The following is a 25,284-nucleotide window of genomic DNA, read 5'->3' on the forward strand; positions in this document are numbered from 1 at the left end:
CCCACTGAGCTGCACCTTCTGCTGTGCACTTCCTGGAAGCATAGCACATAACTAGACCCTTCTTTGTACTGATTCTTTTCCTGTGACAAACATTCCTCCCTCTTCTCTGCATTTCCCTCCCATAACTCAGCTCAAAACCACAGCCCATGCTTCTATTTCCTCCATTTCATTTAGTTCCTTGTTTGTGCCCTATCATCATAATCTAGGTTAGCAGAAACATGAACGTAGACATCATCAGAAAAGTACTTAGGTTACTGCTGCCTCAGAGCAAACTGACAGACATACTTATGGCTCTAGAATTGCCACCAAAACAGAAAGAATCAACTAACCTGGGGGTGGCGGGGCATGTTCCTCTCCCAGCCTGAACACAGAAAACTACAGCTCTGATTTGAGAGGAGGCAAACAAAGAATAAGGAGCATTAAGCTAGGAATTACTCTGTTAATTCAATAGAGATACATAAAATATATTGTGCAACTGAGCTAAAAATGGAACATTGGTATACATTCAGAGCAGAGTTACACAGCAAAAATACATTACATACTAGAATTCCTTGGACTGTCTCACTCTAGGTTCAAAGGCATCCAAGCAAAAAATAGGTATGTGCATCAACTACATCCAGTGTATGGGTAATGTCCAGAGGGAAGAAAATACCACATCATACAACACAGACTTCTCCAAGCAGACTCTGATACATCTTCAGCAACTTTGCAGGGCTCCACCTCAGGACAACCTCGCACCAAATGTTCTCATGCAACTTTTTAAGCCTCGAATGAAAGTATCACTATATTCCACACCCAACAACTAACTTTCGCTGTCTTCACTACACACTAAATAAGAAGGTAAGTTAACCTGCAGAAGCTTCACCCACAAAATCTCTGCCATATGCGGTCGTGCCATGCATCCACAATAGTGCTGTATCTGACCGTGACAAACTATCCAGGCGCATATCCCAAGACTCAGAGTGCCACAACTCGCTGTGCCTGTCTGTGCTTTGATTCACATGGTGTCATGAAACTCATCTGCCCATTCTGGGGACTGTGGAAGGAAACTGTGTACACCCACAAAATTAATTTCCTGGTATGCCCTCCCTAGAAATCCATCTCTAACCATGGGCTGTGTGTATATGAGGAAACCATCTCCCCTCTCTGGGGTATCCCTATGTTCTTTCCCCAAGCACAGATTCTTTTCTGCCCCACCTCCGTGTGGGCTGTGAGTCAGGGTCCCTCGGCTGAAGTCTCCAACAATATCCATGGCCACTCGCTGAAAAGGGTCCTCTATTATAGGCAGCTGCCACAAATCTTGGGTAGAAATCACGTATTATGCAGTCATCCTTAACTGCCTCACAGCATAATCCATTTTCAGCTGGGTTCTAAGCCTCAGCAACACTGAGCTGTGTGTGAAAATGGAGAAACTGCAAGCAGGAAGCTGAGCAGAGGCAGACTGATAGCCTGCTTCTGCACAAGGGGGCAAGTGACCGTCTGCAGCTGCACATCTTCACTGCAGTACATTTTAACAGCTACCTCAGGGTCTGCCCTACCTCTATGAAGCATGAACACAGAGCACAAAGTCTGAGCCCAAGTTAAGTCTGCAGCAAAGACAAGCAATCTGCAGTAGTTACAGCATCCAGAGCAGTATTGGACTTCAGCTCTGTTCATGGAGCACCACTACTGCATTTTCATATTGACAAGTGGTCTTGGAACAGACACTAATATCCTGAACCGACAGACTAGTTGGCATAGCAGTTCCTATGTTCTTAGGAAAGGATAGGTTCACAATGGGATTTAAAGAGCAACATGGTCCATAGAGAGAGACTACAAGAAAGAAAAGTGTACTTGCACCCACAAAAGTAGGCTTTACTAAGGAGTTACAGCATGTAACCATTTTCTGCTGAAAGAGCCATCTATTGAAGACTTCAGTTTCCGCATCTCCAAAAGGCATGGGAAGATTTGCAGATCATAGCCTTACAAAAGAGCCATATGATCTTTCTGTTCCAGAAGCTGACTCTATTCTATTTTGATGAGCCCTGATAGCACAAGGAGATTTGAACCCCCTTCCCTTTCTGAAAATGCAATTTCAGTAATATGGCCCTGGATGACACATGCTTGTGATGGATGCTTTGTAGAACTCCAAACCAATGTTTGCTTTCATTTTTGTGTTATATAAATGGAAAGTGTACATCTCAAAGATTATTTTGTTCAAACTATGCTACTTCAGTGCTCTGAAGTGACCTATGGATTTGCCTGACATTGGAGTTGGTTCATTCTTCTGTAACATTCTGCAGCTGAACAAGCAGTCTATCCAGCGGTCTCTGACAATGGCCAGTAATCGCTGTAATTCCTCAGTAAACACTTAAAGTTGAGAGTAAACTGCAAGAAATCCACAGGGGAAGCTTCTGTAATCTAATTTCAGAATGGCTCCAACCTCTGAACCACCATTTCTCATAAAGCTAGGCAGGAGAAGCTCATATGGTCCAGAAGTATTTCTAGTGAAACTATCACGAGCTACCATTAAAATGATTATGGTACATTACTCAGGACATTAGTTAATTTGGAGCTACTTAAGAATCTGATCCTATTAAAGACATCAAACACTGCATAAAACAGTGTACAGTAACTCCCCACTTAACGTCCTCTTGCTTAACGTTGTGTCGATCTTACGTCCCTGCTCAATTAGAGAACATGCTCCATTTAAAACGAGCAATGCTTTGCTCTAACTTTGTTTGGCTGCCTGCTTTGTCCACAGCTAGCAGCCCCCCATCAGCTCCCCTACGCCCCCACCACCACAGCACCTCCCGCCCGCCAGCAGCGGATCAGCGCCTTCCTCCTGCCCGCAGCAATCAGCTGGCTTGCAGCCTTCGGGGGGGGGGGGGGGTGGGAAGAGCGAGGACACAGCACACAGGCTCCCCAACACCACAAACCAGCTGATTGCCACAGGCAGGAGGCAGGGGAGGGAGGGGGGCAGCTGCACACCGAGCCCTTGCTCCTGTCCCCCTTCCTAAACACTACAAACCAGCTGATTGCCGCGGGCAGGAGGCAGGGGAGGGAGGGGGGAGGTTGCATGTCAAGTCCTCGCTCCTCCCCCACCCTCCTGCCTCCTGAACACTACAAACCAGCTGATTGCTGCGGGCAGGAGAGGCTGCAGTGCCCGAGTCCTCGCTCCTCCCCCCACCCTCCTGCCCCCTGAACATCGCAAGCCATCTGACTGCCGCAGGCAGGAGCGAGGGGGCAGAAGCGAGGACACAGGATGCCCCCCCATCCCTCCACTGCCTCCTGCCTGCGGCAATCAGCTGGTTTGTAGGGTTCAGGAGGCAGGAGGGTTGAGCCCCCCGCCCCGGTGCCTGCAGAGTAGGGGAAGCTGCCACTGCTGCTGCACAACGTGCTTCTCCTAGCCTAGAGGAGCTTCAGCCTCTTTACCTGCCTCATAGTCTCCAGTGCCAGTGGGCTGTGCCTGTGTGGGGTAAGGTGGGCACACCTCCCAACTGTAGTACTGTATTGTATGGCAAAAAAACCATTTCCCTGGAACCTAACCCACCCCCCATTTACATTCATTCTTATGGGGAAATTGGATTCGCTTAATATTGTTTTGCTTAAAGTCGCATTTTTCAGGAACATAACTACAACGTTAAGTGAGGAGTTCCTGTATTATATTCCAGCAACCACCAATATATGTATAGTTTGTATATATCTTGTAAAGTACTTTGGTAGCCCTTGGGTTGAAAGATAAACGTAACATTATTTCCCAGTGTTGAATAGCTGGACTCTACACCCATCAGGTATGGATATAGCCAGAATCAGCAATAAGCATTGCTAAGCAAAAAATAAACATATAAAAATTAAAACAGAAATATTCGGAAATTCAGTTGAGCAAACACCACACGTCTTACAAAATTCAGAAGGCAATAAGGCCAAAGAAGTCACACATCCAGTTTCTGAACACACGTGAGGTTGTTAAAATGCCTCCCTCAAAACATCCAACTGGTAATTCTGTGTATAGCCATGCTATGAATTCAGTGACACATACAGAAAACCCCACAAGAGACCAATTCAGGAGAATTTTTTGATTGTTTATCTTGCTTAGCAAATTCTATTTGGATACATTAAATATTCCTGCATGTATTTATAACAACTGCCATTTACATTAATCTTCCAGTAAAAGGTTTCTGGTAGCACACTCAACTGTTCTTTCTTCCAACACCTTTGGTCACACATGCTCCTTGACCCTGCAGGGTTTTTGGGGTTTATTTAATTGTTCTACTGCAGAGAAATCTTCTTTCCAAACAGACAATAGTTCAGAACTTCAAATTAAAAAATGTACTCCTGCAGACTTCCAGCAGTCCTAACTGTCACCCACACATTAGATTTTCCCTAGAAGCAAAAAGAAAAAGCACAAAACCTTCAGCACATGTTTGGGTTTGGCTCCTACTCTGCACTACCTAGATTTTCTAAGCAGACTTCAATGGTGGCCCCAAGTAGAGCATATTAACCCAAGGGAGCCCCAAGACCAGTACAGACTGGAAAATTTCTGCAAAGTCCTCTTGAGAGGGGAACGGTCACAGCCTCCTGACTAGCTGCAGACAAGAGACTACAGGACCCTACTCATTGTTGAAAAAGCAGGGTTCTTTTCGATCCCTCCTTGAGCCAGTCAGTTATTTTGATGAAAGGCAGGAAAATCTCAGACAGTTGGAGAGGAAACCAATTCTGCCCATCATCCATGCTCTTGGACGTCTACCTCAATCTCACTGGCAATCAAAGCTGACTAGTATTGCAAGAATTAGAACAATTTCAGCACAGCATTAGTTTGTAGAGAGAGTGTGGGCAGAAGAGTATTCTATCACTTGTGACTCAACCAAACAGTTCCATGATGCTGAACAATTGTGGGTGACGGTATCACAATTTACAACTTTGCACTACATTTTTCTCTGAAGTACAAAATGTTATTCACAGTTTCCAGTATGTGGTGATGACAGTTCTTTCCAATTCTCTCAGCCTGAAAGCAGAGCTAGCATGCAGACTTCTTTAAGCTATTTCTGTTAGAGTTCCAGAACCATATAGACTGATGACAGCCCAATCTTTGCTTCTCGGACTTTCTGGGTACATCTACATTGCAATAAATCACCTGTGACTGGCCTGGGTCGGCTGACTCTGGTTCACGAGAACTATAAAATTGCAGTGTAGACATTTGGGCTCAGGCTGGACTCTGGAATTCTTCCCACTTGCGGGGTCCCAGAGCCTGGGCTCCAGCCCAAGTGTCTACACCCCACAGCCCAAGCCCCACAAGCCCGATTCAGCTGAGATAGGCCAGCCCTAGGCATTTTATTAACGAGTAAACATACCCTGTATGCACATAGCTCCAAACAGAGCCTGTCTCACACATCCCTCATCTCTCACTGTAGGTGAGAACTACAGAACTACTAACTGTGGTATGTAAATTAGCTTCTGTACCAGATGACGGTAGGACAGTTAATGTGACACCAATGTTTTAAAAAGGCTCCAGAGGTGATCCCGGAAATTACAGGCCGGCAAGCCTAATTTCAGTACCAGGCAAACTGGCTGAAACTACACCTCTAACCCGATATAACGCGGTCCTCAGGAGCCAAAAAATCTTTCTGTCTTATAGAAAGACTGCGTTATGTCGGGGTAGGGAGAGGAACTGCTGCCCACCCCAGCTCACCTCCGCTCCGCCTCCTCCCCTGACTGCGCTGCTGCCGCTCCGCTTCTGCCCCCCCCTTCCAGGCTTGCCGCGCCAAACAGCTATTTAGCGTGGAAAGGCTAGAAGGAGGGGGGGAAGGGGGAAAAGCAGAGCAGCGGCGGCATTGCGCTCAGGGGAGGAGGCGGAGCGGAGGTGAGCTGGGGTAGAGGGGGCTGCAGCAAGTAAGGGGGGGCGCACAGAGGAACCACTTGCAGTAACACAAATTCAAGTTGGATCATATTAAAGAAGTTCTGTATTAAAATCACAAATGACTTTGATTTCCCCATAGTTTAAATTCCAGGGTATTACTAATTAAGAGGTCTCTTGGTTTTTGGTACTGTTTCTCTCCCTCTCTGTGTGAAACTTGCAAGCTGCTAACTGTGTTAGTACAAGGCGAAAGATTTATAAGACAGAGTCTGTTCTCAAAGCAATTCTTTGTAACAACAACTACTCACACAGAGACTCAAAGCAATATTCTGTAACAGTAGAAACAGCACCCAGAGACTCCCCGCCCTTGTGTTGTATTCATCTCGCTTTGTTAACAATTGTGATTAAAATAGAGATAGAGGATGTATGTGGATGGATGCTTGGTGTGGATAATAACTGAATGATCAGGGAGGTGCCAGCCTAAGAATGCAGTGTCCATCGGCCGAAGAAGGCGTCAAGTGGAAATAACCAGAGGACCCCCGGAGGGCAGACTGGAATCCACCCAACAGCCTCAAGGATGGGAGAACCAAAGAACAAGGTAACATCTGGCAGCACGGAGCCGTCAGGAATGTGCCATCTGCTGATTGATTCAGCAACAGCATGATGAAGCAATTCCCATAGACTGGCATAGGAAGAAATTCCTATAAAAATGGACTCTAGAAAGTGAGAACTTTGGGGTCTGATTCTGCAAACCAACTTCCAGGAGCATCAGATGTGCATCTGATGAGGCCCTGCTCCCTCCTCATGTCCTCCACCTGGCCAGTGGCTTGGCATGAGCAACTCTAAGGCTGGTAACTATGATAACAACCTTGCAGAACCTGTGTCCATGTGTGTGAGAATGAATGTGTGAATAAATATGAAATCAAATGGAATGTTATAGCTATAACTAACTGCTTACTATGATTCTTTCTGTATTCACAATAAATGTGGTATTTTGCCTTTTCCCCTTTAATAAGATCATGCTGGTTTTTATTTTATTGGTATAACATTCAGATATAAAGAGGTAAAGCAGCGCCGCTCCCCGGAGCGCTGCTTTACTGTGTTCTATACGAATTCGTGTTATATCGGGGTAGAGGTATATAGTAAAGAACAGAAATATCAGACACATTGAACATGATTTCCTGTGGGAAGAGTCAACATGTTTTTTGTAAAAGGAAATCATGCCTCACCAATCTACTAGAATTCTTTGAGGGGGGTCAACAAGCATGTGGACAAGGGGGATCAAGAGGATATAGCGTACTTAGATTTTCAGAGAGCCTTTGACAACGTCCCTCACCAACAGCTCTTAAGCAAAGTAAACTATCATAGGATAAGGGGGAAGGTCCTCTCATGAATTGGTAACTGATTAAAAGATTGGAAACAAAGGGTAGGAACAAATTGTTAGTTTTCAGAATGGAGAGAGGTAAATAGTGGTGTCCCCAAGGGGTCTGTACTTGGATTAGCGCTATTCAACATATTCATAAATGATTTGGAGAAAGGGGTAAACAGTGAGTGGCAAAATTTGCAGATGATATTAAACTACTCAAGATATTTAAGTCCAAAGCAGACTGTGAAGAGTTACAAAGGGATTTCACTAAACTGGGCAACAAAATGGCAGATGAAATTCAATGTTGATAAATGCAAAGTAATACACACTGGAAAACATAACGCCAACCATACATATAAAATGATGGGGTCTAAATTAGCTGTTACCACTCAAGAAAGCCATCTTGGAGTCATTGTGGATAGTTTTCTGAAAACATCCACTCAATGTGCAACAGCAGTCAAAAAAGCGAACAGAATGTTGGGAATTATTAAGAAAGGGATCAATAAGACGACAGAAAATATACTGCCTCTGTATAAACTGATGGTCTGCCCACATCTTGAATACTGCATGCAGATGTGGTCACCCCATCTAAAAAAAATATACTGGAATTGGAAAAGGTACAGAAAGGCCAATAAAAATGATTACGAGTATGGAACAGCTTCCATATGAAGAGAGATTAATAAGACTGGGACTTTTCAGCTTGGAAAAGAGACTACTAAGGGGGGGAATATAACATGTCTATAAAATCATGAATGGTATGGAAAAAGTACATAAGGAAGTGTTATTTACTCCTCATAACACACAAACTGGGGGTCATGAAATTAATAGGTGGCAGGCTTAAAGGAAACAAATGGAAGTATTTCTTCACATGATGCACAGTCAACCTGTGGAACTCTTTCCCAGAGGGTGTTGTGAAGGCCAAGACTATAACAGGGTTCAAAAAAGAACTAATTAATCCATGGAGGATAGGTCCATCAATAGCTATTAGCCAGGATGGGAAGGAATGGTGTCCCTAGCCTCTGTTTGCCAGAAGCTGGGAATGGGTGACTGTGGATGGATCACTTGTTCTGTTCATTCCCTCTGAAGCACCTGCTGGATATTGGACTAGATGGACTTCTGGTATGACCCATTATGGCCATTCTTATGTTGCTTGGGAATTTAGATACCCATCTGAAACCTATTCAGCATCTGTCCACTCAAAGATTCAAGTAGATTTGTTATACAGTGGCGTGCTTAAAAAGGCATGTCCGCCACAAGAGCGTTTGCAGTATAAAAACCAAACACTGATAAGATGTAAAAATGATCTAGAGGAAGTTATGTTATTGTTTCATTGACTCACTTTAATTGTTGGGGTGGAGAAGGCAATTGATTGATTAGAGTCACTGTCTGGAGTAAGTCTTTAGTGGTGAATTGAATGTGAGGCTAGGAGGCAGAACAGAAAAGCAACTAAGACAACATTAGGAAAAAGACACCAGGGCGGGGAGCACCACAGGGTCTCTAGGCTGACTGTTATCAGGTCATCCAAGAGAACCCTATGTAGGACATTTTGAAGAAATTCTTAATTTTTATAAATTGCAAACCAACTTTTCAGCTAAAAGCTCTATAGAAATCTAGTGTATATCTTTTTTAAAATTAAAATAACTGAAGGCAGAACTTCATAACAGATTTCAACATCGTTTTTCAGGCAAGCTTCTGCTTTTTCAGATCTATTTTATCCTCCTTTTCTACTTCTGCCTTTTTAAGTCCCCACACTTTTCAAGAGTAAATTATGGATGAGGATACCAAAAAGGGGGGAAAGAGTTACCACCTACCTATCTTTGAGTAACATTAATTATAGCTGCTTAGGTTGTAGTACTGATCAACTTAAACCCAATCCTGTAATGTTTTAAAGCTAACTGACAGAAGAAGCAAGACATATTCAAAGATTTTCACAGCACTTTCTGAAAGTACTTCAACCTCAAACGGATTCTGTAGCCACTCTATGAGAGCAATGAATCATCATTTGCTTAGCACACTTTTGGGTGCTATAAAACATGTTGCAGAAAGATCTGAAAGACAATACCTGCCCCAAAGGGCTTACTGTCTAAAGGTGTTATGCAGCAAATGAAAGAAACTAATATAAGGAAATAGGGGACCAGGGTACAGGAGAACGTCACTGATTATATTATGCATACTTCTCGTTCCATCATGCTCTGGAGGCCGCACAGTCTTGTGGACAGGGCACTGTACCAGAAGTACAGAGACTTGGGTTCCAATCCAGTTCTGCCAACAATTTGCTGTGGCCTTACGCAAGCCACTTGAGCTGTGCCCCTCAGTTTCTCCTTCCTATCCTATGTGGTGCATCTGGGGGATGAGCCGAATCCTCCTGCCCCATGTGGGAAATGAAGGAGTCAAGAGAGTCCCTGAAGGTGAAGAATGTCCCACAACTAGGCTCTGTCGTCATTGGGGCCCTGGACTATGAAGGCCTGGCTGAAGCCATGAGTCTGAAGTTTTACTCCATAGGCTGCCACAGTTTCCAATGGGCTTACTTGTAGACACAATATAAAATCATTTGGGTGATATGAAGTTTCATAAAGTAATTAAAAACATGCTTCCCCCTTTATGTGCTGGACAGCTGTGAATTTAAGCACAACATGGCTCATCAACAACAAAAACAACAACAACATTAGGCATTCCATAAATATTCTCAAGCTTTCACTTCTGTAAAATGAAGTCATTAAGTTTCAGTTCAGACCTAAAATGGAATAGTTTGAAATATAGTTTCCAATATATGAGAAACTATTCTGTTGCCTGTGAGTATGAAATACATTCTTAATAGACGACTAACAAAATTCCTGATATTTTGGATTTTTGGAGCAGATTATTTACATTTCTTAGTCTCATTATACTGCACTAGACTGGTTTACTACAGCAGATGAAAGTTTTTTGCTTTTGTGAGTGGCTCACTATAAACATCAAGGGCACACACAGAGTTTGGGAGACAGTGAGTTTCATGCAAAATACTGAGTACACAACATGGGAGGGGGATAATTTTTAAATAAAAATTATTCAATTTCAATTTGAGGGTTTTTTTAATTTCATTTGTAATATACTTTCCTTTTAAAAAATGAACCTGCTTAAAATTAAATTTGCAATTATAATAACCTATGTTAAGACCCAATCTATTAAAATCATTTCAATAAAAGACATGCTGAATCAGTAAGTCCTCAAAAAAGTAATGCATTACAGGCTACTTTTCTCTGTACAGACTGAAAGGAAAAACCGCTTTTTACTCATTTTTTAAAACGGCACATCACAAACACACTGTATTAAGTATCTGCATCATTTTTCAGTTTACTATGAGTCAACTCTAGTATTCACCTGTTGCTTCTCCCCCGCCCCCCATGTCAGTACTTCCACTATGCTGTTCAGAAACACTTAGTTTCATTTCCCCCTCTATTCAAGGCAATTTTATTTAATAAAAATGTAAAATGCTTTGTGCAGTTTTAATTCCCATTTCCATACAAATGCAATTTGACACAATCCATCAGTATAGTTAATTGAGTAAAATAAGAAACATTTAACAAAATATATAGTCATTCTTAATTTCTACATATTAAGACATATGATTGCTTAAATAATTGTGTATAGTTATAGCATATCTTCCTGGCTAGCAAAAAGTACCAACGCTAGTGTAAAAACTGTATTTAGTTGTAAATAATCAGAAAATTATTTTCCTAAAGTAAAGTTCTAAAGTACAAATGGAAAATAATTAAAATTAATGTTTCCTGATGGATCAACATTAAGTGATTTAAATCAATCCACTCTATAAATACGGGACAGGTCCAGTTCTGAAAGAACTTGTGTTTGAGAAACTGATGGGAAAGATTAATAAAAAAGTCTGGAATGGCCATGAAGGTGAGCAGGTGTTGCCTTTTTTTTTTTTCCTTTTTCTTTCTTTCTTTCTTTTTTTTTTTTTTTTTAAAAGCATGCCAAGTTTTTTGTTCCATAAAATTACAAGCGGTCATGCCAGGTGTAGAGAAAGCTCAGAATCACCAGTGTGCATAACAGGGCGTTTTAACTTTTGGACAAGATGTGTTGGTCAAGCTACAATGCTTGATTATTCCACAAAGTCCTTGTACTAACAGTAGCACGGCTGTCAGAACTTCAGTAGGTAAAAGAAACAGGTGCCTGAACTGTTACATGCATGTGTCATGATTTAAGCTATTTATTCCATGAATTTCCAGTACTTTAGTGCATTCGATTTACATAACAGAGTTAAGGAAATAAAAGATACGGGAAAGAATTTTTGCCTAATATTTAGGGCCCTACCAAATTCACAGTCCATTTTGGTCAATTTCACGATCATGGAATTTTAAAAATCATAAATTTCAGATAATTAAATCTGATGTCTTGGTGTTATAACTGTGGGGGTCCTGACCCAAAAGGGAGGAGGAGTTGTTTTGGGGAGGGGAGGGGGGTCTGAGGTTATTGTAGGGGGGTTGTGGTATTGCCACTCTTACTTCTGTGCTGCCGCAGGCAGCGGCACTGCCTTCAGAGTTGGGTGGATGAAGAACAGCAGCTGCTGGCCGGGAGCCCAGCTCTGGCATGGTATGGTATTGCCACCCTTACTTCTGCGCTGCTGCTGGCTGGGCACTGCCTTCAGAGCTGGGTGCCTGGCCAGCAGCCACAACTCTCTGGCCACCCATCTCTGAAGGCAGTGCAGAAATAAGGGTGGCAATACTATAATCCTCCCACAATAACCTTGTGACCCCTCTGCGACTCCCTTTTGGGTCAGGACCCTCAATCTGAGAAACACTGGTCTCCCCTGTGAAATGTATACATAAGACGAGATTTCACGGTCCATGAAGCATTTTTCAGTCATGAATTTGGCAGGGCCCTACTAACATTCAATATCCCTTTGTTAAACAGAACCAGACCCAAGCTAAGGAGCAATAATGATAAAATAAGCTATAGGAATCATCATACTACATAATAATATAGCAAGGTTTTATCTATAAATATCAGGATTTACTGAAAATACTTTTTGCTATTGAAGGGTGCTCCCAATTCAAATATCAAAGCAGAAGACCTCCACACAGATATATGAAAACCAGGGCTTAAAAAATCCAATCCGTGGCAAACAGGAAGCCGCCCCTAGTGATTGTGGGACTTTAATTAATTAGAGTTGATATCATTAAGCCTTTTAATTTTTTTTTTAATCAAAGTTTCTAGCCATTATGGCTGGAAACATTCCAAATGTGAACAGAAATGTAGATGGATAGTTTCATCCTCCCAAGTCTGAAATCAAAGACATCTCAAAAATTCTAATGTTGACCATTGCTTTGCCAACCAGAAAGAAATTCATTTGTAGTTCTGCTGTGAAAAGTGACAGCAAATGAACGCAGTTTTTTTGCTCAGTTGGTTCCTGTGTCTGCTTATTTTACTAATCAATATAAGTTGAGACACTTTAACTCTATTAGTACAGCAGGGACAATACAGCTTCAGGACAGCAAGGTAGTTGCCCTCAGCCTCACCCATCAGACTTGTTAACCAAACAATGAATATTCTGCACCTGATGGTTATGAGCCATAAAAAAAGTTTCACTTCCAGATTGCACATTTACTTTGCAGGGCTGAAAAACAATTTATTTGTACAGACTGAGAAAGTTTAGTTACAACATACTCAGGGAATACACACAATGCCAATTTTACAGTCACTGTTCAGAGCAGAAGCACGCTTTAACATGGGGTGGGAAAACTTTTTGGCCTGAGGGCCACATCGGGGTGCGAAACTATATGGAGGGCTGGGTAGGGAAGGCTGTGCCCCCCAAACAGCCTGGCCCCCACCCCCTATTTGCCCCCTTCCACTTCCCACCCCCGACTGTCTCCCTCATAACCCCCGACCCATTCAACCCCCTCTGCTCCTTGTCCCCTGACTGCCTCCTCCTGGGACCCTCCCACCCCAAACCGCCGCCCCCAGATCCCACCCCCTATTCAACCCCCCGCTCCCTGTCCCCTGAGTGCCCTGACCTATCCACATCCCCACCCCGACAGGCCCCCCGGGGACTCCCATGCCCTATCCAACCCCCTTCTGTTCCCTGACCACCCCAGAACTTCCGCCCCATCCAACCGCCCCCTGCTCCCTGTCCCCTAACTTCCCCATCCACCCCCCGGGATCCCCTACCCAACCCTCCCACCGCCGCCCCCTTAACATGCCCCTCAGAGGGGCAGGAGCTCGCAGCCCCGCTGCCTGTGCAGCAGCGTGGCTGCGGCGGAGGGGGAACAGCAGGGGAGGGGCCGGGGGCCGCCTTCCGGGCAAGGAGCTCAGGGGCTGGACAGGACGGTCCTGCGGGCCACAGTTTGCCCACCTCTGCTTTAACAAGACTGGACACTCTAATTGCTGATATTCACAAGGTGCGCAGCAAAGAAACTAACGTCAATTTCACACTGTGGAGGCTTCAGAAAGTTCTAAGCAGAAGCAAACATTAGATCTATTAACAAGGGAGGACCACACAAATTAAAGTCTGGAGAACAACAGTGGTTTCCCCTGCTCCTCTATGCTCAGATCTCAGGAATCAGAAGGCTCTGGGGTAAATAAAACCCTCCCTCGGAGCGGCTAGAGGCTAGCTTGACCTTCAGACTTTTTAGACAACTACTAACGAGATGCTACTGGCTGATATGAAAAATGGAGTCACCATCCTGCTCAGTCTAGATCACAGGTGGGCAAACTACAGCCCACGGGCCACATCCGGCCCGCTAGACCCTTCTGCCTGGCCCCTGAGCTCCTGGCCCAGGAGGCTCGCCCCCGGCCCCTCTCCCGCTGTTCCCCCTCTCCCGTAGCCTCAGCTCACTGTGCTGCCAGCGCAATGCTCTGGGCGGCAGGGCTGTGAGTTCCTGGGGCAGCGCAGCTGCAGAGCCCGGCCTGACCCGGCGCTCTGTGCTGCGCGGTGGGGTGGCTGGCTCCAGGCACAGCTGCCTGTCCTGGTGCTCTGGGCGGCGCGGCTGTCATGCTGCCAGCCACCAGTGCTCCAGGCAGCGTGGTGAGGGGGAAGGGGGTTGGAGAGAGGTCAGAGGAGTTTGGGATGGTGGTCAGGGGGCGGGGGCAGTGGTGAGCTGGAGCCCGTTAGCACCAGTTCGCAAGAACTGGTTGTTAAATTTAGAAGCCCTTTTAGAACCGGTTGTCCCGCAAGGAACAACCAGTTCTAAAAGGGCTTCTAAATCTAGCAACCGGCCAAAAGTGGCACCTCCACCAGCAGCTCCCCGCCCCATGCCCCGCCCCAGCTCACCTCCGTTCCGCCTTAGCCTCCTCCCCTGAACGCACCGCCCTGCTCTGCTTCTCCACCCGCCCCCCCCCCCGCCCCCCCAGCTTCCCTGTTCACACAGGAAGCTGGGGAGGGCTGAGAAGCAGGCAGTGGCTTTGCGCTCTGGCCCAGGGAGGCGGAGGGGAGCTGGGGGGGGGGCGTGAGGAGGGCTGCTCCCCGCCCCAGCTCACCTCAGCCTCCACCTCCCTGGGCCTGAGCGTGAAGCTGCCGCCTGCTTCTCAGCCCTCCCCGGCTTCCCGCTCGAACAGCTGATTCGGGGCGGTGCATTTATGGGAGAAGCGGAGGCGAGGTGAGCTGGGGCCAGGCGGGGACCTGCCGGTGGGTGCTCTGCACGCACCCAATTTTCCCTGTGGGGGCTCCAGCCCCGGAGTCCCCACAGATTCGGCACCTAAACACCGACTCAATTAGCAATGACACCCAAAAACCACTCATCACAGCATACAAGTTACAGTGCAAGACCCTGTCACAGCAATTTACAGCACCATTTTGGCTTCCACATTCACAGCTCCTCATTTTCTATATTTGTACGATATACCAATAGAGCGCTGAGGAAGGAAAACAGAATAGTTAGGAAGTGAATGACAGAGTCTCTTGTCCCGAGTGAACTCTGCAATTATAGAGATGATAAACAGGTAATGAAGGTTGGTTTTGTATAGCACTTTGACATTAAAATATATGTGCTGGTACAGAAAATATATGGGCCTATATTAACGCAAGCACACAATAACTGTTCCAAAGAGTTTGGAGGGACTGTCTCAGGGCACCAACAACTATTTACCCCTAGTTAATACTTTCCCAGTGCAGTACCCTACAATTTGCGATTTTGAAACACTACCCATGACACTCTGTTATACACAATATTTGTGTTTTGGGGCGAATGAGTAGATATGTTCCTTTAGCCCTACAACAGATAATTAACTGCTTAAGGAAAAATATTGGGGTCATGTTTTCATTAGATTTTTGGGGGGAAAGGCAGGCAATTTTTGTAATAATTAAATGGCATCTTGGTCTTATTTTACCATTAAAGCTGTTCTTCTGCCACATAAGGAATTTTCAGACTTTGGGACATGAACCCCATCTTCAAGAACCAGCATATCACCCATATCATACAGCTTCCCTGTGATGACTGGTGAGAAACTGGCTTAAATTTTGAAGCATGAGGGTTTATATTAATCCAAAGCTAGTTTTTTTAAATATATATATTTAAATCAGATTTTTTTTTTTAATATAACTGCCTAGTCCTTTTAAAAAAGTTCTGCTGAACTCCTGACCTTGTTAGCACAAAGATCCCATTGCCACAGGGTGGGTGCATTGTGTGGAGTAGAATTTCCTTTTAACAGTTTTGAATGGCACTTTTCAATATCATGTCAGATGAAGATGATGAATGTACCCTTGTTCTTTTAAAAGAAAGAGTGACTAGAATCCCTGTTATTTATTTTCTATACTTTTAGCACGTCCCCTTGAATTTGTCTAAATTAAACAATCCCAGTCTTTTCCATCTCTCTTCATACAAGTCTTTTCTATGCTCCTAATCATTCTTGTTGCCATTCCCTGAACCTCCTTTATTTCTATTAAAACCTTTTTGGCACTGGGTAACTAGAACTGAAGACTGTCTCCAAGTGGGGGTCATACCACTGACTTAGAGTGGGATTATAATATTTTCTTTCCATACCATTCTCATACATGCTAATATTGATTATTTTTATACCACTGTTACACAGAGCACTCGACAAACAGGTGACAGTTAATTTAAAACCCAGAAATGTGTCTGTAGTTCAAGTTATTCCCTTCAACATCCATTTATTTGCATGTGGCAACACTAAATTGTATCTGCCACTGTTTTCTCCATTCACCTACCTTGGTTAGGTCCCTCAGAAGTTCTTCAGTTCTCTGTGGTCTGTGGACAAATCTAATTAATTCAGTCTTCTTCAAGTTTAGACACTCAGTATTTACCCCTTTTTCTAGATCCAATACATTAAAACACCAGTCCTAGTACAGAAGCATGTGGGCACCATGATTTAACTTTCTGCTATGATTAAAAGTCTCCTAAATTCACTCTCTCAGCAAGTTTTCCTCCTGTGTGTTCTCTTCCTGCTCCCAACACCTTCATATATTACCTGGTCCTACTCTCCCCCTGGATGTGCCCAATTCTGTCCCTAAACAGACAGCGGCAAGAAAAGAGACTTGGAAGAGATATTGAAACTACATGTCTCACATCAGTTCCAGCAACACAACCAAATTAAGAGACACTACAGTGAACGCATTTTCAGAAAATGTTTGTTTAAAAACAAAAAACACGCTCTTACACCAAGTAAAGTAAAACTCATAGAAAATGTATTTCAAGTAACAAACACTGATACGCTTGGGAGGCAGTGGAATTTTATGCATGCTTCAGTCAACCAGATTAGGTTTAAACAGCTCAATAACTACAACCCTCTATGGCTGTGCAGTTTCACTTTGGTGAGCGTATGTAGTAAATTTGAACTGCGCAGGAGATAAGAGACCTGGTAGTTGGCAATGTCCCACAATCTAATTGCTAAATTATATGCCTTGAAAGACAAATACTAATTAAAAATGTGCACTGGCCAAGTGTCACCTGCTTTGATACACCTAATTAATACAATTTTTAGTTCCAAAGTCACAAGGAGAACAACACGTGGAGGCGTCTTCTATATCTCATTACGTAACAAGACAAAAAATAAGACACTCCAAGATACATCCCATTAATTAAGATAAATTTGAGAACTCTATCTAAAAAGAGCAAGCCATGCTTCACACGCAAACCATTAGCTATTTATTTTGCCTAATGAATTCACATTTCTAAGTTTTATCCCCTCCCCATCATCCCTGTAACTCAATAAAAAGTTTTATTAGAAGTAATAAAACAATTGTCTTGCAGCCCTCTCGATAGCAATCAGAGAATGACTATAGTGATACAGGAAAGGGGAACTCCTGTTTCAACATGATTTTGAAACAAATGTCAAGCTAATCAACAAATTAGCTTTAGTTTGTTTACATTAATAGTATAATTTCTTGCATGTCATTTTTGCTCTTCATTTTACTAATACACAAAACTGAAATAAGTGAGTCACAATTTCAGGGGTAACTGCATTTACATCCCCGCTCCATGGTCCCTCAAGGGCACCCACTTAAGGTTTCAGACTATCAGTCATCACCTCTCAGACAGAGTCCCCATGTCTTTCTCCTTCCAGACTGGGGGTTTGGGCTTGCAGTCCCTCTGCACCACACTGTGATTTCCCCACAGCAGGTCTGATTGGGGTTCAACACCTGGGATTAACTTTTTCTCCAGGGGCTATAACAGTGTATACCAGTTATCAACCAACCTTCACAAGGCAAGATAAATATATTAGGGCAAAAGTGATATAGAAAAAAAAACACTAAAAAAATAAGTTCCTATGTGCATGCTAAAAGCACATCAGGGATCCCCCATCAGTCTCATGGGGTCCTAGTAAGCCAAAGATTTTACATTGTTCCACAAAGGTTGGGTCTCCCCTCATGGACAGAAGGTTCTGCCCGTTGAATCAAAAGAAGGCACTGAGTTGCCTCAAATTCAGCCTCTGTATACCAAAAACCCTGTCTTTGTCTGTAGGTCTCCGAAAATCCAGTTTAAACCACTATATGCAAGCATCCCCAGGGGGCAATAGCTCTCTGGAGCTATCCACAGCCTCAGTGATTTGCCTAAATCACTCCCCCTCAGCTCCGGATTTTAGCTTCTGAAGGACCTCTGGTAATCCTCCGCACTGAAGTTGCATACAATCCCTGGCCCACAATGGTGCATAAACCATTCATTAAGTTAATACAGAATGGTCCCCAAAGATACTGCAAACAGTTGCAATATCTGGTAGTGATATTTCCAAATGATATATATGAGAGAGGAGAAAGAGAGAGACTAATCTAACAGTTTATGAAGTGTTATGGTTACCCTCTAAGGATCTTTGCTGATACAAACACTTCAAACTCTTTGGTTACTCGATTACAGACCTAAAAGTGGCAATTCTTCAACAAAAAAACTTCAAAAACTGACTCCAACGAGAGACTGCTGAACTGAAATTAATTTGCAAACTAGACACCATTAACTTAGGCTTGAATAAAGACTGGGAGTGGATGTGTCATTACACAAAGTAAAACTATTTCCCCCTGTTTATTCTCCCCGCCCCCCCCACCCTCTTGTCAACTGCTGGAAATGGCCCACCTTGATTATCACTACAAAAGGTCCCGCCCTCTGTTCTCCTGCTGGTAATAGCTCACCTTAAGTGATCACTCTGGTTACAGTGTGTACGGTAACACCCACTGTTTCATGTTCTCTGTGTATATAAAATCTCCCCACTGTATTTTCCACTCCATGCATCCGATGAAGTGAGCTGTAGCTCACAAAAGCTTATGCTCAGATAAATTTGTTAGTCTCTAAGGTGCCAGAGGTACTCCTTTTCTTTTTTGCGTATACAGACTAACACGGCAGCTACTCTGAAACTTGCTGATAAACTGTTACTAGAGATCAATCTACCAGCAACAATTTCTCATCCTTTCTTTTCTTCAGATGCGGACATAAAAGATGCAGAAAATCAACTGCCTTTTTGAAGCCCCCATAAAAAACTCTCAAAGGAATTTTAGCACACACTGGACAGGGAAATCACTGTAGAAACTTTCTAGCAAATCTAGTTTAGGCACAGTTCTTGCTATAAACAATGTAAAACTGAAGTATCACATAAACCCCAAACGCAGTTAGTGCATATTGTCACAGCTTCTGTGGTAAAACCAGACTGGTGCAAACTGCTACAGGTACTGCTGATAAATCGGAATGATCTTAATAAAGTTTTTTTTTTTTTTTAATGAATTTTTACATGCAAATTTGCTTTCTGCTTCTCAAGCGTATATAGGCCCCAGATGGAGAATACTTAAATCTCAAGGCTATGTTCAAGTTTAATAATGCAATGCTACTACAGCGGATCCTTGCCAGAGCGTGCATCGCTATAGCGTGGATTCACATATAGCGTGGTCGCAGCAATGGAACCCAAATTTAAATATTTAAATTGAGATCCACAGTAACGCAGAACCTGCTAGAACACGGTCCCCGCGTTAACACAGTACCGCGCATGGATCCCAAACCCCACGTTCTAGCGAGGTGTGTAATTTAGTCCTTAGTCATATGACTGAAGCGGGAAGGCTATCCCCACACATCTGTTGAGCAACATTAGCATATGTTCTTATTAAATTATGGTAATTTGACTCTTCCTTTTATCTAACAAGGTTCTGGGGCATATTAACGGGACTGTCGTATGTAAGACTCAGGAAGAAATTGAACCATTCTGTTCAACACTGGTGAGGTCTCAGATGGAGTAGTCCATCCAGTTCTGGATGCCACACTTTAAGAAGCCGCATGGTGTCAAGTATCAATGGGTAGCCATGTTAGTCTGTATCCACAAAAACAACAAGGAGTCCGGTGGCACCTTAAAGGCTAACAGATTTATTTGGGCATAAGCTTTCGTGAGTAAAATAACCACTTCTTCAGATGCATGGCACTCCTATTGCAAGTTTATATACTTATTTCATATTCTATAAACATTACTTAGATTCCTATATTTTAAAAAGAATTTCAGAGCTAGTTCATAACACTAACTTGATGCCACAGTTGTGGAAGTCACTAAACTCCTTTCATATCAATGATGGCATTATTCCCATAGTAATTTGCTTTAAAAAGGGAAAAGCAAAAGGACACAGAAGAAAGGACAATATTGCATAAAACTAAGACTGTTAGAGTCAACCAATGTGACATAGCCAACCAATGTGGCATAAACAATTTTATTTGGAGTATTACACTTTTTTTCTTGCCTTTAAGTTTGACAAGATCTCAATCATTCACTCCTGGCTCCACCCCTAACTCATGACAATAAAAACTGTACAAACTTGCTACCATCACGTTTATGCCTCATATCTTGCATGGTAGCTGCTTAGAATAAGTCATATAACCCATCTCTTTTTCCCTAAAATGTATCTACAGAACACAGATATGTTAAGTAAAGAAGTACACAGGATTACAGCTCAGTAAGTGAAACTGATTGAAAGGGCACTAACTTTTAGTAGCTTACCTATTATCATTTTCAATATGCATAGGAAGTATTAAGAAAGAAGAGTGTCTTCCATAGTGTAGACCACAGCCAAGTATGCAGGTAGTCTTGCCAATAGTTCCTCTCCCATTCAAGATAACATGCATCACCCTACTTTCACTTATGACTGAAACACTTCCCTGTGACAAGTGAAGCAATTCTTTAAATACTTTCACAACACTACTTTCCATGCAATGTATCTTCAGTTCTCTGTAATGAAATGCAACAGAACGAAACAAAAGCCAGTATCGTGTCATTAGCCAATGTTCACTGATCAACAGTGGTCCCTAAGGAACACTCCTGGATGAAACAAAGCTTACGTCAACTAGGGGTATGGCATTTACAGTACCATTACAATAAAAATAGTAGAGGACTCAAGATATGAAACATTTGAAAGAAAGTCTTAGGAAATGCTCAACTATGGACAAAGAAGCCTTCATTAATTCTATATTAGAGTCCTACTGGATAGCTGGGATTCAGCACTTGCTAGCCAGCAGCCAGCGTAACTGTATCAGGGCAAACCCCAGGTATAGACATAGTAGCTATGAATTGCACCAATTGAGCTTACTTCTGTATCAAGCAGGGGAAAACTCAACCCATGCAAATTACACCGGTCTTATCTATACTTGGGCTCTACAATGGCTTAGCTATACTGATTTGCTGGCCACTGATTGCTCAACCCAAAGCATAGACACAGCCTAAAGCACCTAGTTTAACAAGGTATATGTTTCTTCACATTCTTTATGAGCTCAGCTGCAGGAGTAGAGCAGCACATTAATAAAATTATCTAAATGAAGGGCTGACTGGTGCAGAGGAGCACACAGTTCGAACACACACATCCCTGGGGGAGGATTTATTAAAAGGGATTCTCTATATCATGTAAAGAGGAAGTAGAAGTTGATAAAAGTACAGGTAGAATATGAAGAGAAACAATCAAAAGTCAATCACATGAAGGCAGACAACTGAATATTGCCAAATTTTATAAGAGCTTGTATGCAAACACTAGTAGTCTAAATACTAAGATGAGTGAACTTGAGTGCCAGGTATTAAATGAGGATATTGACATAATAGGTATCATAGGAATCCGGTGGAACAATGATAATCAATGGGATACAGTAATACTAGAGTACAAAATATGTAGGAATAACAGAGTAGTGGGGGAGTGGCACTATATGGGACAGACGCGTAGACTTGAATATAATAAAAAAGTCTTACATGAATCAAACTGTACCACAGAATCTCTATGGATAGAAATTCCATGCTTCAATAATAAGAGTATAGCAGTCAAAATATACTACCAGCCACCTGACCAGGATGTTGACGGTGACTGTGAAATGCTCAAGGTGATGAGAAAGACTAAAAAAAACCAGAAAATTCAATAATAGTAGGAGATTTCAACTATCCCCATGTTGACTGGGTACATGTCATAGAATATCAGGGTTGGAAGGGACCTCAGGAGGTCATCTAGTCCAACCCCCTGCTCAAAGCAGGACCTAATCCCCAATTAAATCATCCCAGCCAGGGTTTTGTCAAGCCTGACCTTAAAAACTTCTAAGGAAGGAGATTCCACCACCTCCTGAGGTAACGCATTCCAGTGTTTCACCACCCTCCTAGTGAAAAAGTTTTTCCGAATATCCAACCTAAATCTCCCTCACTGCAACTTGAGACCATTACTCCTTGTTCTGTCATCTGCTACCACTGAGAACAGTCTAGAGCCATCCTCTTTGGAACCCCCTTTCAGGTAGTTGAAAGCAGCTATCAAATCCCCCCTCATTCTTCTCTTCTGAAGACTAAACATCCCCAGTTCCCTCAGCCTCTCCTCATAACTCATGTGTTCCAGTCCCCTAATCATTTTTGTTGCCCTCTGCTGGACTCTTTCCAATTTTTCCACATCCTTCTTGTAGTGTGGGGCCCAAAGCTGGACACAGTACTCCAGATGAGGCCTCACCAATGTCGAATAGAGGGGAATGATCACATCCCTCGATCTGCTGGCAATGCCCCTACTTATACATCCCAAAATGCCATTGGCCTTCTTGGCAACAAGGGCACACTGTTGACTCATATCCAACTTTTCGTCCACTGTAACCCCTAGGTCCTTTTCTGCAGGACAGGACTCAGAGTAAAATATCGAGACACCATTAATGACTGCTTCTTGGAGCAGTTAGTCCTGGAACCTACAAAGGAAGAGGCAATTCTTGATTTAGTCCTAAGTAACAGGATCTAGTCCAAGAGGGGAATACAGCCGAAAAGAAGCCAACCACAGTCGCATTTAACTTCAAAAACCAGAACTACACAATAATGAGGATGCCAGTTAAATGGAAATTAAAAGGAATAATCACAAGGATGAAATGCCTGCAAGCTGCAGGGAAACAATGTATACTCCAAATAAAAAAAATAAATCAGGAAAGGGATAAAAAAATGCTATCATGGCTAAACAGAGTAAAAGATGTTAGAGACAAAAAGACATCCTTTAAAATTGGAAGTCAAATCTTACAGAGGAAAACAGAAAGGAGCATACATTCTGGCAAGTCAAGTGTAAAAAGAATTTAAAGAGCAATTAGCAAAAGACAAAAAATAACAGCAAAATTGTTATTCAGTACATCAGAAGCAGGTAGCCTGACAAAATCAGCAGGGACACTGGATGACTGAGATGCTAACGGAGCACTCAAGGAAAACAAGACCATTGCAGAGAAGCTAAATGAATTCTTTGCATTGGTTTTCACTGCAGAGGGTGTGAAGGACATTCTCACACCTGAGCCATTCTTTTAGGTGACAATTCTCAGGAATCAGAGTGGTAGCCATGTTAGTCCGTATTAGGGGGGAAACCCTCCCCCCCGAGAAGTAACTGATTGGTCTCGTTACAGTTGGTATGGCAACACCCATTTTTTCATGTTCTCTGTGTATATATATCTTCCTACTGTATTTTCCACTACATGCATCCGATGAAGTGGGTTTTCGCCCATGAAAGCTTATGCCCAAATAATTTTGTTCGTCTCTAAGGTGCCACAAGTACTCATTCTTTTTTTAATTCTGAGGAACTGCTCCAGACTGAGGTGTCAATAGAGGAGATTTTGGAACAAACTGATACATTTAACAGTAGTAAGTCAGCAGGACCAGATGATATTCACCCAATGCTTCTGGAGAAAATCAAATATGAAATAGCAGAACTGCTAACTGTGGTATGTAACCTATTGCTTAAATCAGCCTCTGTACCGGAGACAACTAATGTAATGTCAATTTTGTAAAAAGGCTCCAGAAGCAATCCTGGCAATTACAGGGTTCTCATCTGTATGCTGTATCCATTCTTTGAGTTATACTTCGATTGTAAGCTTTTCATGACAGGGACGATCCCTCTGTTATGTGTTAATACAGTGCAGTCCAGATCCAATATTGGGTTCACTACATATTACCACCATACAAACAAACATTAGAAAGTGTAGCATGGTAAACAACTTGGTACTGACAAGGATATTTTTTCCATGTCTAGCTTATATTGTATAATTCCCTACAAAAAATTAGGTGAAGTAATCCTTTCAAGGACAGGCCTGCAGTAAGCAACTGTTTCTTAAGAAGGTGTTTTGTTTCGTTTCTTGGAATGCTTTAATTTTGAAACCCTCAGTTCAGATTCGTGGGTCATTTTCAAGATCTCTACAAGTTATAAACAGTACAAAAGTGTTAATTATATTTTTGCAGGGATGCTCTGAGACAGATAGAAGACCTCAATACTTTTTCAAAAACTTCTGGGAGAGAGGAAACAATGTCTTTTCAATAATTCTCAAAGTTGAGGAGTTAAATTTTATATACTGTTAAAGTAAATGAATAAACCAGCACAGTCTAGTTTGATAACACTTTTCTGTGGAATAATCATAACCCACAGAATGCTTTGGAATCACGTGCATTAAGGAAAAACTTACAGAATGAGGATGGAGCCATGATAATCAGGATCAGAAGTGTTCCAAGTGTAAGGAGTCTTAAAGAAGGCAGCCTAGGCACTCAAGCAGGATAAAGTAGTAAAGAAAATGTACATTTTTTGCAGAGTGAAATCATAAAAAGAAACATGAGGAGAAAAGGTAGGCGGGGGGCAGGCTGTGTAGGGCTTTGAAGGGAAGGACTAGGAACTTGACTGATGCTAAACAGTTAAGTGATTTGAAGAATTGCTGGAGATAAAGTAGCAAGCCAGGGAATTGTTTATATGGCAGTATTTTGGACAGACTAAAGGACAGTGAGGTGGGTGTCCACAAAGCCATATATGATGCTATAAGTAACGCTTTAAAAAAAATACAGAGTTATCAAGTATAGCAGCTTGCACTTTGCCTGAGATATTTCAAATGTGGAAGATGCATAAACAAAAAAATCCATTAAAAAAATCACTCAAAGCACCTTAAATATACATAGCATTATGAAGTCAGATTTCTTGCCCCATAAGAGAAAAAACTGTAAAGATGCTATAAAGATATTAAAATGTTGTAGGATGATTAAAGATAGCATTGTACAGTCCACATAAAATCAGAACAGGTCTCTGTGGTTATATTTCATATAAATCCACACTTGAAAAACCAACTAATCCAGTCTGTAAAGATGATGAAATACAAACAGCATCAATATAAATCGCAGTACCCTATCTCTGAACTGTTTACTAATACCAACAACCACC

The 25,284-nt window shown here is 42.6% G+C and overlaps 1 protein-coding gene across 2 annotated transcripts in view; it reads right to left on the bottom strand.

The window, feature by feature from the left end:
• STIM2 (stromal interaction molecule 2) overlaps window positions 1-25,284 on the bottom strand; it is a 140,123-nt gene that overhangs the window by 112,411 nt on the left and 2,428 nt on the right. The window lies entirely within an intron of this gene.

Source organism: Natator depressus, chromosome 4, assembly GCF_965152275.1.
Source record: "Natator depressus isolate rNatDep1 chromosome 4, rNatDep2.hap1, whole genome shotgun sequence".
NCBI lineage: Eukaryota > Metazoa > Chordata > Testudines > Cheloniidae > Natator > Natator depressus.